This window comes from Struthio camelus, chromosome 2 (genome assembly GCF_040807025.1).
Source record: "Struthio camelus isolate bStrCam1 chromosome 2, bStrCam1.hap1, whole genome shotgun sequence".
Lineage (NCBI taxonomy): Eukaryota > Metazoa > Chordata > Aves > Struthioniformes > Struthionidae > Struthio > Struthio camelus.
In genome coordinates, this window is record NC_090943.1 from 77,620,472 (window position 1) to 77,634,388 (window position 13,917).

At 42.4% G+C, this 13,917-nt stretch overlaps 1 long non-coding RNA gene across 2 annotated transcripts in view; it reads left to right on the forward strand.

The window, feature by feature from the left end:
• The window catches only part of LOC104145107 (uncharacterized), a 28,761-nt gene extending 17,849 nt beyond the window's left edge, over window positions 1-10,912 (forward strand). For both annotated transcript variants that reach the window (XR_011138943.1, XR_011138944.1), the window contains exons 4-5: window positions 7,407-7,499; window positions 10,743-10,912. This is a non-coding gene — a long non-coding RNA (uncharacterized lncRNA). The remainder of the gene's footprint in view (window positions 1-7,406; window positions 7,500-10,742) is intronic.
• Window positions 10,913-13,917: the final 3,005 nt, after the last annotated feature.

A 13,917-nucleotide genomic window follows, 5' to 3' on the forward strand; every position in this document is an offset into this window, starting at 1 on the left:
ATACTGTTAATGGGTAATCTACATCACCAAGGGACACTGATAACAGGGATTAGGAGCTGTCTTGTGTAATTCCAGTGCATTCATCTGGACGAAAATGTGAGTGCAGTGTTAGTCCATTTGGCAGATACAGGTTGGAAAATAATAATAGGAGCAAGGGTTAACTAGTTATCTACAACAATGTAAAGCATTATAAAGCTCTCTGTAAAGAGCAGTGCTTACAAGTAGCAATAAGAAGATGGGACTTTCTTGATGAAACTGCCACTAAAATCCTATGCAGTCTCCACACACCAAAAAGTTTGGCATTAGGAAAGAATTCAGAAAAGAGATACAAGTCTGTAAAACCTCTGTAAATGCGAGTGCTGCTGTATGTTATTTAATCTCTATAAAAGGAGCTTAAAAGAAGACTCACTTATGGCATAAAAGAGACATCCTGTACACTGAAGAAAGTGGCAGAAATTAAATTTATAGAAAGTAAATGTAAATAAAACCCAGCTAGAAATGATGTGCCTGCTTTTTGGTGTGGTTGTTTAACCCCTGGAAACTATACCTAGACAAGAGCTTACCTCCTGTTACCTGAAGTATGTAAGCCAATAGTGGGTGTGTTACAAAAACTGTATTCCATCTCCACCAGGAATTATGCAGTTTCAGCTTTTGGCCCAAATATGCTGGGAATCAAGAGAGCTCAAAGACCCAGCTACAGGATGGAAAAATATTTCAAATAACTGAAAAACATAAAACTGAAAATACTAGTTATGGACCAGAGCAAATGTATTTTTTGAGGTGAAGTTAGTTTCTTCTACAGTCTATTACCTACGCCCATCTCCTTTGACTCTTCCTTCTTTTACAATCATTCCTCCTTTCCTCCCTTCCTCCCTGCCTTTCTTTTCTCCTTCCTTCCCTCCTTCCTTCCTTTCCTCAGGACTTTTGACATTAGCACAAATGAAAGCGAGATTGTAGTTATCTCTATATTTTACATTCCTAAGAAAATGCATATAATGGAAAGAAAGAGTTATTCTTTAGTTTAATCCATTAAAAAGCCAGAAGAGAAAAGATGCATTGAAAGCACAGTCGTATTCATTATATTTTGGAAGTAAAAATGGCTGATACCCAAATCATAAGGAAGCAGGTATGGGCTTGAGGTCTGCAAAGGTAAAAAAGGTACGCTCAAACCTAGATGGCCCAGCAAGCTAGCATGATTATGGCATGACTGTCTATAGCTGATGGCACTCCAGGCTGACTCCTTCCTCCACTTCAAATGGCCAGATACCCATATAGGACTGAATCAGTTGGAAGCAACTTTGGTACAAGGCTAGGAAGAACCTTGAATTCACATCTCTGGACCACTGTAACTTCTCTGCTGCTTAACTTAAAATATGTGTGTAGAATCCACTGGTGTATGATAAAATCCTTTGGTTGATTTGTGCTCTAGGTGTGAGAGTGACTCCTCACATGTGGACCATCCATTCCTAGGACACATCAGCCTAGCATTTATAAAGGAAATATCACGGTGCCTAAGCTCAGTGGGTGTGTTCAGAAAAATCCCTCCATGTTTTGTGTCCTTTTTCAGAGTACTAGATGCAAATACAAATCTTCCCTTTACCCTTTCAGCTGATGGTTGGTACACCTACTGTCCTCCTTCCTACCAATATGGTGCTGCAGCCTCCAAGTTTCCTCCAGGAAAATATTTTCCCACAGAAGCAGAAAATTTAGTCAGTTATCAGTAGCAGGAACATGGCTTGTTTTCGTAGCCTCTGTATCACAAAAAGAGCAAAGAAGAGAAGAGAACTGACCCACAGAGTTGAGAGAGAGAATTTAATGCACCAGCATAAGTATGCATTTCCTCAGGCACTCAGATGTATTAACATACATATATACAATATATATATTCTCTGGGCTGCCCTGGTCAGAGGGAGTTGGGGCTTTCCTTTCAGGTGGCTCCTGATTGGGTGGGTCAAGCACCCTTGTGAGTCACTGCTAGGCAGAGGCCTATATAAGAGCCAGGCCTAGAGCGCAGCTCCCAGAGCGCAGCCAACAGAGGCAGCCAACAGACGCAGCAGTTTGCGCAGCAGTTTGCGCAGAAGGGTGCCAGAAGGCAAAGAAGGCACCTCTCCATTTTGCACGTTTTGCACAGTGGTGTGTCCTTCCCCGGGGCATGGTCATGACACGCCGCAGAGCACGTTCCCCAGTGGCTGCGGGAGGTGCTGCATCGGCTGTGTCTGAGGCCTCAACCCAGACAGGCCCTCGGACAGCAGATGCAGCTCTGCAGGTGTGAGGCTGCGGGGAGTGCCTGGGGCCTCTCCGTGGGGCCTGGGCTGACAGTCAGCTCTCCTGTGTGAGGTGTGCTGTGGTTGACCAGTTGCGTCACCAGATAAAGGAGTTACAGGAGGAGGTTAGTAGGCTGCGTAGCATCCGAGAGGATGAGCGGGAGATTGACAGGGCGTTCTCGGAGACTGTTCAGCTCCGGGAGTCCCCTGCCCCCACTGCAGCGGAGTTGTCGGAGGGCTCAGCACCGTGTGTAAAGGTGCATCATAACGCTGTTGAAGAGGGCTGGAAGCTGGTGACCTCTCGTAGAAGGAGAAAGGCTCTTGCTCCTCCTCAAGACTTACCCTTGAAGAACAAGTTTAGCGCCCTCCAAGCCGAGGAGGAGCTGGGCATGGCTCCAAGGGAGGCAACTGGCCTGGCAGACCCTGTGCCGTGCAGGAACCCCCGGAAGAAACGGCGAGTGATTGTTGTGGGTGACTCCCTGCTGCAGGGGACAGAGGCACCTAACTGCCGACCTGATCTCTTGTCCAGAGAGGTTTGCTGCCTGCCAGGGGCTCGAATAAGAGATGTCGTGGAAAGACTGCCAAGGCTTGTCCACGCGTCGGACTACTATCCTCTGCTGATCTTCCATGTGGGTGCTAATGACACAAAAGGCAAATTGGAAACCATCAAACAGGACTTCAGAGCTCTGGGAATGGTGGTCAAGGGTCTGGGAGCCCAGGTCTTTTTCTCCTCAATCTTGCCTGTGAGGGGGAAGGACAGGAGGAGGAGTAGACGAGTTTTCCAAGTTAACAGCTGGCTGCGCCGCTGGTGTTGGCAACAGGGCTTTGGTTTCTATGACCATGGGACCCTGTTTGAAGATCAACAGCTGATGGGGAGTGATGGGATCCACCTTACCAAGTGGGGCACGCATGTCTTTGCCAACAGATTGGCCAGCCTGGTAAGGAGGGCTTTAAACTAGGCAAGATGGGGGAAGGGGAGTGGTATAGTGGCAGGGGAGTCACCAAAGCACCGCTCAAGTCAGGATGCCTCCAGCGGGTGCATACAACCAGGGGAGACAGCATGGGACATGGCTATGGAGGATCCTCTTGCACCTCTTCTGGGAAGCTTGCATGCTTGACTGGCTCTCTGAAATACCTGTACACCAATGCACGCAGCATGGGGAATAAGCAGGAAGAGTTAGAGATCTGTGTGCGGTCGCAGGGCCATGATCTCATTGCAGTGACAGAGACATGGTGGGATAGTTCACATGACTGGGATGCAGTCATGGATGGCTATGTGCTTTTTAGGAAAGACAGGCCAGGAAGGCGAGGTGGTGGAGTTGCTCTTTATGTGAGGGAGCAACTAGAATGTATGGAGCTCTGCCTCGGGGTGGATGAAGAGCAAGTTGAGAGCCTATGGGTAAGGATTAAAGGGCAGGGTAACATGGGTGACACTGTTGTGGGGGTCTACTACAGGCCACCTGACCAGGAGGAAGTCATCGATGAGGCCTTCTACAGACAGCTGGAAGTAGCCTCATGATCACAGGCCCTGGTTCTCATGGGAGACTTCAACCACCCTGACATCTGTTGGGAAGACAGCACAGCTAGGCACAAACAGTCAAAGAGGTTCCTGCAAAGCACTGATGATAATTTCTTGACTCAGGTGGTGGAGACGCCGACGAGGAAAGGTGCAATGCTAGACCTTGTACTAACGAACAAAGAAGGTCTAGTTGGAGAGGTGAAGGTTGGGGGCAGCCTTGGCTGCAGTGACCATGAGATGGTGGAGTTCAGGATCCTACGAGGAGGGAGCAGGGCAATGAGTAGGATTGCAACGCTGGACTTCAGGAGAGCTGACTTTGGCCTCTTGAGGGACCTACTTAGGGGAATCTCCTGGGGTAGGGCCCTGGAAGGAAGAGGGGTCCAAGAAAGCTGGTTAATATTCAAGCGTCACTTCCTCCAGGCTCAAGAGCAGTGCATCCCTCTGAGGAAGAAATCCAGCGAAGCGGGCAGGAGACCTGCATGGATGAGCAAGGAACTCCTGGCCAAACTCCAGCAGAAGAAGGAAGTGTACAGAATGTGGCAAAGGGGACAGGCCACTTGGGAGGACTACAGGGACGTTGTCAGAGTGTGCAGGGATGCGACAAGGAAGGCTGAGGCCCGTTTGGAATTCAATCTGGCAAGGGATGTCAAGGACAACAAGAAGGCCTTCTTCAAATACATCCAGAGCAAAAGGAAGACAAGGGAAAACGTGGGCCCGCTGCTGAATGGGGCGGGTGCCCTGGTGACAAAGGATACAGAGAAGGCAGAGTTATTGAATGCTGCCTTTGCTTCCGTCTTCACTGCTAAGGCCAGTCCTCAGGAATTCCAGACCTTGGAGGCAAGAGAGGAAGGCTGGAGAAAGGAAGACTCTCCCTTGGTTGAGGAGGATCAGGTTAGAGATCTTTTGTCCAAACTTGACATCCATAAATCCATGGGCCCCGGTGGGATGCAGCCACGAGTGCTGAGGGAGCTGGCGGATGTTATCGCTAGGCCGCTCTCCATCATCTTGGAAAGGTCCTGGAGATCAGGAGAGGTGCCTGAGGACTGGAAGAAAGCCAATGTCACTCCAGTCTTCAAAAAGGGCAAGCAGGAGGAGCCAGGAAACTACAGGCCTGTCAGCCTCCCCTCCATCCCGGGAAAGGTGATGGAACAGCTCCTCCTGGAGGTCCTCACTAAGCATCTGGAGGACAAGCAGGTGATCAGGAGGAGTCAGCATGGATTCACCAAAGGGAAATCATGCTTGACCAACCTGATAGCCTTCTATGACAGAACGACTGGCTGGGTAGATGAGGGCAGAGCAGTGGATGTTGTCTTTCTGGACTTCAGCAAGGCTTTTGACACTGTCTCCCATCACATCCTCCTAGGTAAGCTCAGGAAGGGTGGGCTAGATGAGTGGACGGTGAGTTGGCTTGAGAACTGGCTGGATGGCCGAGCTCAGAGGGTTGTGGTGAATGGCGCAGAGTCAAGTTGGAGGCCTGTGGCTGGTGGTGTCCCCCAGGGGTCAGTCCTGGGTCCAGTCTTGTTCAATATATTCATCAATGACCTGGAGGAAGGGACAGAGTGCACCCTCAGCAAGTTTGCTGATGATACTAAACTGGGAGGAGAGGCGAACACACCAGAAGACTGTGCTGCCATTCCAAGGGACCTGAACAGGCTGGAGAGGTGGGCAGAGAGGAACCTCCTGAAGTTCAACAAAGGCAAGTGCAAGGTCCTGCACCTAGGCAGGAATAATCCCATGCACCAGTACAGGCTGGGGGCTGACCTGCTGGAAAGTAGCTCTGCCGAGAAGGACCTGGGAGTGCTGGTGGACAACAAGTTAAACATGAGCCAGCAGTGTGCCCTTGTGGCCAAGAAGACCAATGGTCTCCTGGGGTGCATTAGGCAGAGTGTTGCCAGCAGGTCGAGGGAGGTGATCCTGCCCCTCTCCTCAGCCCTGGGGAGGCCTCACCTGGAGTACTGTGTCCAGTTCTGGGCTCCCCAGGACAAGAGAGACATGGCACTCCTGGAGAGAGTCCAGCGGAGGGCTACCAAGATGATTAGAGGGCTGGAGCACCTCTCCTAGGAAGAAAGACTGCAAGAGCTGGGCCTGTTCAGCCTGGAGAAGAGAAGATTGAGAGGGGATCTCATCAACGTGTACAAGTATCTGAAGGGGGAGTGTCAAGAGGATGAGGCCAGCCTCTTCTCTGTAGTGCCCAGCAACAGGACAAGAGGCAATGGGCAGAAACTGAACCACAGGAAGTTCCACCTGAACCTGAGAAAAAACTTCTTCACTGTGAGGGTGACAGAGCATTGGAACAGGTTGCCCAGAGAGGTAGTGGAGTCTCCTTCGCTGGAGATATTCAAAACCCGTCTGGATGTGATCCTGGGCAATATGCTCTAGGTGACCCTGCTTGAACAGGGAGGTTGGACTAGATGATCTCCAGAGGTCCCATCCAACCTAAACGATTCTGTGATTCTATATTTTTATTATATGCAAGCTATAAATGCAGTGGATAAACTTTTGGCAATAGGAGATTCTATAATTTCCGTCTGGACTTCTGACTCCATTGCTGCTGAAATGAAGCAATATATAGTACTAAATACAGTGATCCAGTACAAAAATGACTTCAAAACTGTTTCATGCATCTCATGATTAAGGAACCATAGAATCACAGAATAATTGGGGTTGGAAGGGGCCTCTGGAGATGGTTCTTACTTCCTGCTCAAGCAGGGTCAGCTACAGCAGGCAGCCCAGGACTGTGTCCATCTCCAAGGATGGAGACTCCACAACCTCTCTGGGCAACCTGTTCCAGTGCTTGGTCACCCTCACAGTGAAAAAGTTTTTTCTTATTTTAAGACGGAACAAAAGGGGGAAGGAGCTTTTGACGAAACCAAATAAAGATAGTTTCTGGACAGAAGAGGGTATTGACCAGCTTACATCTGTTTGAATGACAATAATATTTGATTATGCTTTGTCTCACCTAAAAAATACAGTGCATTCACATCATTTCTCCTCATTGCATTCTTACAGTTAATTTCCATTTTTCCTGTTTTACAGTACTTAGCATTGTTTGCTTGTTTTACTTTAGTACAAATGAATTTGCATTAAAATGGACTTCAATATTATTAAAGAGTAGTGTTGAGCATTAAGCAATTGGGATATAGTTTAAAAAATCCAAAAGCCCAAAAACTTATCATATCTGGAAGTGAGATGGGGGAACCACTGCTGTGTTTTAAATGAAGTTAACTAATAAACTTCTACAGACTTCACTATGAATATTTCAAGACTCTTTAGGACATAAACTCTTCCTAAGACTTTGCAGATCTTTGGGGATTTTGTTAAATTTTCCATGCTCAGATTTTTAAAGGTTAATTACATATATGATCAGTTTCTGCAGGTAATTAGCTAGTCCTCCATTTCTTTTAGATAAAAGGGAAAAAAAAGAAAAAAATATAGCTACGTTTATTCATTATTACTGTTAGTTACTGCTGTAGTATTTCTGTTTTCATGCAATTAATGTTATATAATGTGTGTTAAAAAATGCCATAATATTTTCCTTGTATGTTTTTAAAGAAATGAAGACATTTAACATATCTAGTAAATATCTGTGTAACATTTTATCTTTCCCTTATTTGATTATAAAGCAAATACAGAAATGAAAAGATGAATCTCCATATTCTCACACTGTACAAGCAACATTAGTTAATTCAACATGACAAGCTATATGAAGTATCTGGGTAAGTCAATCTAGTATCATTCTGTTTATGAAGCCCAAAATATAGACTGACAAAGCACAAATATGGAATGCATTTCAATCAGTTTAATCAAACAGAGTCAATGTAAAGAAAAGGGGCATTGTCAAGATGTGTCAGTGAACATTTGACCTGCCTTGCAGGAATATTGTTCTGTGCAGAGATTTCTCTTGGGGGGATACCCTCTCTGTTCTACATTTCAATTCCAAAAAATGAAAATTGTATTTTTGATTGGGCGAGAGGCGCTCTGTAGTAGGAATGGATATAGGAAAGACATCACTTGAAAATCATTGTCCATATAGAAAATGAACAATGTGAAATTAGATCCCTTAAGGAAATTAGACCCTTCAGTGTGACTTTTACCTGCACTGTATGAAATTCTCCTTTCTTTGAGTGAGATTTTGGCTGATCCTTGTGTGGATGCAGAAGATGGGGATTACAGAGGACCAGGCCAGAATTGCACTGTGGAGCTTAGTCTGCACTAAATCTTCTCTAAGGCCCAAGAAGACTTGGGCAGGAGAGAGGTGTGGGGCCAGAGTGGGACTGTAGCAGAGCTGAGTGATCACAGAGCTGGGTGAATTCTGTGCCTTTTTAAGGACAGTGGAGGTGGGTTGCCAGAGATTGCTCCAAGGGGACTTCAGGAGGAATTCACTGGTAGGAACCATTCAGGATTTTTCCCAGGAGCTCCCAAAGTTGCATTAATTCTCTGCCTCCTAGCTCTTCCCTATCACTGTTCAATAGTCCGGGTGATAAGCAAAGTAGGATTCAGGTCTGCTGATTTCTGAAAATCTCTCCCCAGACCTGATTTTCCAGTGCTTGATCTAATCCTGTCATCTCTGATCCTGTTTGCACTCAACAAGCAGGATAATGGTAATTACATGGTCAAATCATAATGCAAAATAGTTCTGTGTTGCCTTTAAGAATACTCCTCTGCCAATGGATAATACGAAAGTATTAAAGGCTTTAAATCTGTCTATTACTCTATCGGAAAACTAGAAACTGACTAGGATTTAAATTCTATGTGTATGAATGTATAGACATAAGCACACCATAAATTACAAGAAGAGCTTTTAACTTTTGTATCTTAAGTGATAGTAAGGCTGTGGTGACCAGGATTTGGATTAAGGTTTTAAAAGCCCATTTGTCATACTAGTGTTTATTTGAAGGTCTTACTTCATTTTCTAGAATCTCAGCTTTTGCTATGTTAAAAAAAAAAAATCACTGTGTGGCTGCTGTGGTGAAATAAACCTCAGAAATGTGAATCAAATTCTAATTGGAGAGATCTGGGAAAATCCTTAACCAGGTCCTAAGTTAGCTGTTCCACGCACCTCCATAAAGTGTTGCATGTTACAGCCAGTGATGAAGACTGATTTGTCAGTGTTGTTTCATGCCTTTCCTCAGAGATAAAAAGAGAAGGAAACCCAAGTTTTCTGGATTTTAGCCCCTTTAGCACTTGAAAAAAATTATCATTTGCTCTCCACCCACCACTTCCTGCTTCCTTCCCCCCTGAAACCGCGGTGGAGTCATACCCAGAGCTCAGAAGATCCCTTTGACACACTGCAAGTGTGCCAGAGGATAGTCAAGTTCTGGAAACAGCGCGAACCAAGTAATATTTTCAGTATGTGCACACTTTGATCTGAGCAGAGTCCATTCTAGCAATTCATCTGCAGGGCATGATTTTCAGGCAGTGCTCCAAAGATCACCACTGCACATTTTTCCCAAATTGATCCCTGCTGATGGGTGAACCACAACAGGGATCTCACAAATCAGGAGAGCTCTGCATACAGTTCAGGATTTTTCCCAGATCTCTTGGGACTGCAAAACTATGCTGAAGGCTTGCAAGTTCTCTTATGTGATTTTAAATGCTTCCTACTTCAAACTTTGCTGAAATGGGTTTAGAGCTACATGAAAAGAATGTTTAATTGCAGTTTAACAAATCACAGAAGTTTGTGCCTAGTTCCAGCTCTGGACATGCACCTGTATCACTGCAGTATTATTTGAACTGGTTTACCCTTCTGTTTTACAGCTAACAAACTAGGGTAACCAGAATGGTCTGAAGTGTTTTGTTTTGATATATATAGGATTTTCACCCCAGTATTTTATTTAAACCTTCCTGTTTTTCATGAATATATGCTGTGTAGTCCTTTACTAAGACATTTCATAATGTGAGAGTATTTTGCTGCTACAGACTTAGACCTTCAGAAGAGCCTAATCAAAAACAGACTTTTTTTCCTTTAATTGGAAAAGAAATGAGTGTTTTGCACTATACACTAGCTAGTTAGTGCTATCATAAGCAACTCCCTATTAATCACGTACCATTTTTTGCAGCTGTATACAGTTACTGACCTGCCAGGATACACTATAACTGAAGCAATTAAGGATCTTTTGTATTTTTATGTAATTACCACTTCTGAGCCAGGTTGCTAAATACTTGGGACATTTGGGGGTATAATTTCAAGGTCATTATATTTTTGTTCATCACATTTCCTAGGAAACGTATTTGCAGACTTGCCTCAAGCATCCCAGATACTGTACATTAAAGTATGGCAAATTAATTTAATCCTACCTCCTTCCCCTCAATAAGTGCATGTCCATTTTCCAGTTGTATAATACCTAGTATATTTTTAAATTGTAAACTATTCCTATTTTTAATGATGCAAACAATGGAGAGACCAAATCAGCTAAAGGAGCTAACACATTTATCTCCACATTCTGCCATCTGTTTGAAACTGCTGATGTAATTCCAGTTTTAAATTACATTAGATCCTGCCTTCTGGACCCCTTTCCCTATTTACTTATTTTTTATTTAAGGCTTTAGAGAAAGCAATGCCTTCAGGTTGTTGACTACTTAATAAGAAACTGTGTCTTTGACTGTTTTCAGTCTGGACTTATATGTAGGTTTCCTGGACAAAGAGGTAGAATGGTAGTAATACTTTTATTTCCAAATGAAGAAATGTATCCTCCATGTAGAATCTGATGAGATCTGTTTTCAGCAATAATGCTAGCAATGAGCAGATCTGTTTATACTGAAGAAATGACAGAGATTAAGGATAGTGTTCTTGCATACTCTATTGTCTAATGATGGAGTTTCCAATTTTATCTCTCAGTTTATGCTTCAGCATTAATTTAATTTCTTTTATGTAACCTTTCTCCCTTATTTTATTAGTTGTTAACCTCTCCCCCTTATTTTACTCGTTGAATTAACAAACTTATATTTATTTTTCTCAGCACTTCCTTGGGCTTTGGAGTCTACCATGGTAGTTCTCCATTCTCTTTCCTCCTGGTATCTCATGGCTGGAAACACTGCTTTGCCTGGATCCAGTACTAATGTTGACCTTTTCAGGATTTGCTCAAAAGGATATTTGTTAAGGTCTGTCTTCTTCTCAGCAAATCTACCAAACTCATACCCTACTTTCGCACAGTCACATTAAAGTGTTGAAATCCTGATTCAGACTTTAAAACTTCACCAATCCTTGCTACCATTTCCAGCACAGAAATTAAATGAATGAATTCTATTTTACTTTTGTAAATTTTCTTTTTTTACATTCATTACATACCCACAGAATAGTCAGAAAGGTAAGAATTTTGGAGGAAAGACAGAGCCCTGTTCTGAAAACTTTGCAGACTAAGAGTAATTTTAAAAAGGCAGAACATCTAATTAAAAGCAAAGAAAAATGCACTTCAGGCTACATTTTACACATCATGGTAAGAAGAAAAGAAAAAGAAGAATTTTTTCACTAGCATATTTTCAAAAGTCATGATTAGAGATGGTAATATGGAATACAAAAATACAGATTTAAGATGACTGGAACAACTTATGCTATGAGTATTTCTGAATCGTATCAGCTACAAGTCTTAAAAATGTGGAAGCAGATTGGTTTGATTCTGACCCTTTATTCCAAACTGAGATTTTTCATGAAAAGTAGTTTCATTGCAGTATTTGCCTAATTGCTAATTGGAAAATTGCTAGAACCTAAAATGAAAACCCACAAAACTAAACCTTTTCTGTTTGTTTTGGTAAGAAAATGAAATTTGGGTTCATTTTGGATTGAAACAGTTGATTTTCTCTTTCACTGTGTGTTAAAATATAGAAGATTTAAATAATGAATGAAACTTAATTAATGAAATATAGAAATTGTAATTCATACAAAACTCTAGTCCTCTTTCTGAGCAGGGAACTAGGAGTTATGTTTATTGTAGAAGATGTATCTTAAATTCTGTAGGCGACTCATCTCCCTTCAAGGAAGCAACTGATAGATCAGTTGCTGATCCATGCTAGATTCTGGGGAAGAAACTTGATTGATGTTTCAGAGTTTGATCTTTCTAAATCAGTCCTACCAAAAAGAATATGTATGATCTGTCACTGTGGTTTTAATTATCATTATGTTTAATCACACCAGAAGTGTGGTGGTTAAAATGTGACAGACTTATTGTAGGCTTTCTGCATTTCTTCTCCAATCACTGAGATCAATGGTTAAAGTAAGGTGGTGGCAGATTGTTGGAAATATTGATGATTCTTTTTTGTTTATTTGTTCATGTCTAGCATTTCCACTGCTAGTGATGAAAATCTGAAATAGGGAGGCGTAATATTCTCTCTACACCTCATCCATACCAACCCTGGCTGGCTAGATATGGAAAAAGTCTTCTCATGATCAGTACTGCTGAAGACTAAGCTAAGTGGAATGATACACAACCTTGCCCTTCTGTATTTTCAGGGGTTGGTAAAGAACTGTGTAAACTGTGTGTGGATTTTATTCCATATTTTCATGTAAGGCTATATTCTATGGTGATTCATTTTGCTATGAAAAGCTATCTGCAGAAGAGTTAAATTAGAGGTGTCCAGGTAAGAAAAAGTACATATTTTAAATAGGTCTGGAGCTAATTAACATGCCAAAATACTGACAGCTAAAACTTGTTGTGAGACCTCATAACAACTTTTCATGGATACAACCAGTGGTGCAGAACAAGGAGTTTTGATCTTTTGCTTACAAAAATACTGTTAACTTATAGAGTCTGAGAAATGTTTCCCAAACAAAGAATTTACAGCTCCACCCTAGCTTATGAGGGAAAGATCATGAAAATTGCATTATTCTTCAAATGCTCAGATTCCAAAGGTTTGGTAACTAGTTCCCTGTGGTGGTAATGCTCCTATTTCTACATGGAATTTGTATTCTAGACTTACATCAAATTTGTATATAGAATGAATTGAGTGAATGATTTGTTAGAAGAACTTTTTGTTGTCAAAATGCAATGAATATTTCATGATTCAAATTCAAAGCAAAGCAACCATAAATTTAAAATACCAAGTTTTGCTGTGACACATAAAAACCGTTCATCATAACTGTTAAATACAAAGCATATTCACTCCTGGTAAGAACCATAAATATGACAAGAAGTCCCAGAAAGAAAGTTGTAGTTATGGTTAGGAAGTGGTGTACGGAATGAATACAACAAAATTCCTCCTGAGTGTTTCAAATAATGCTATCTTCCCTGCATTTCATTGGCTTCAAGATTTGCAAATCAGTCAGGGACGCCAAAACTCAAATACTGTCATTGCATCCCCAGGCCAGTGTAATATTAAACTGTAATGAAAGAGTCATCAGAAAGCAAAGAATATGTCGTACAAAGTCCTATGCCATTTAATCTGCAAGAATCTCCAAACATTTTCTCCAGCCTCAGTGGAGAAAGGCCTTTCAACGCAGCTTCTGGTCTTAAAGAGACACTTGGGAGGACAGACCTCTTGCTTCCCAAAGGAATCTTCGGTAGATTGAAATGTAACACTAGTACCATGGACTGTATTTCCACTGGAGTAAAGTATATGTTATTGTACTTGAGATCTATGCTGATGAAAATACTCTAGTACTACCTAAGCACAGTGATGGGTTAGTTCATATGATGGTAAGATAGTTTTTTAAATTGATTGGATAAATTTGATTTAATTGGTTAATTTATTTAGTGATGCCCAGATCCTATGTTTTCCTCTACTTCTTTTCTAACAATTGATTTATAGGACTGTAATTCTTGAAAGCATTCCTATCCAGTAGCTCTTGGTGCTTGTTTGAAGTCCTTTTAAGGCATACATTTCAAGATTCCATCCAAGTGAATTGCCTTCTAAATCAATTCCATCAAAAAAGAATGTACATAAATTATTATGCATAAATTACATTAAATTACATTAATAACTCAAGAAAATTTACCATCCCTGATCTACTGCCATGCTGGAGCCCATCCCATCTGAAAGAGAAGCTTTGCAAGAAGGACAGACGTCAGCATGCTGTAGGCTATGTAGAACAATGGCACATTCTGGGTTATTTTTACAGAAAAGGCTCTGACTGTGGCATCCTTCTCTTTTGAGAAGGGATGCTGCTTGATCTGAGCATACAGGAGGTGTAGAATTATGGAC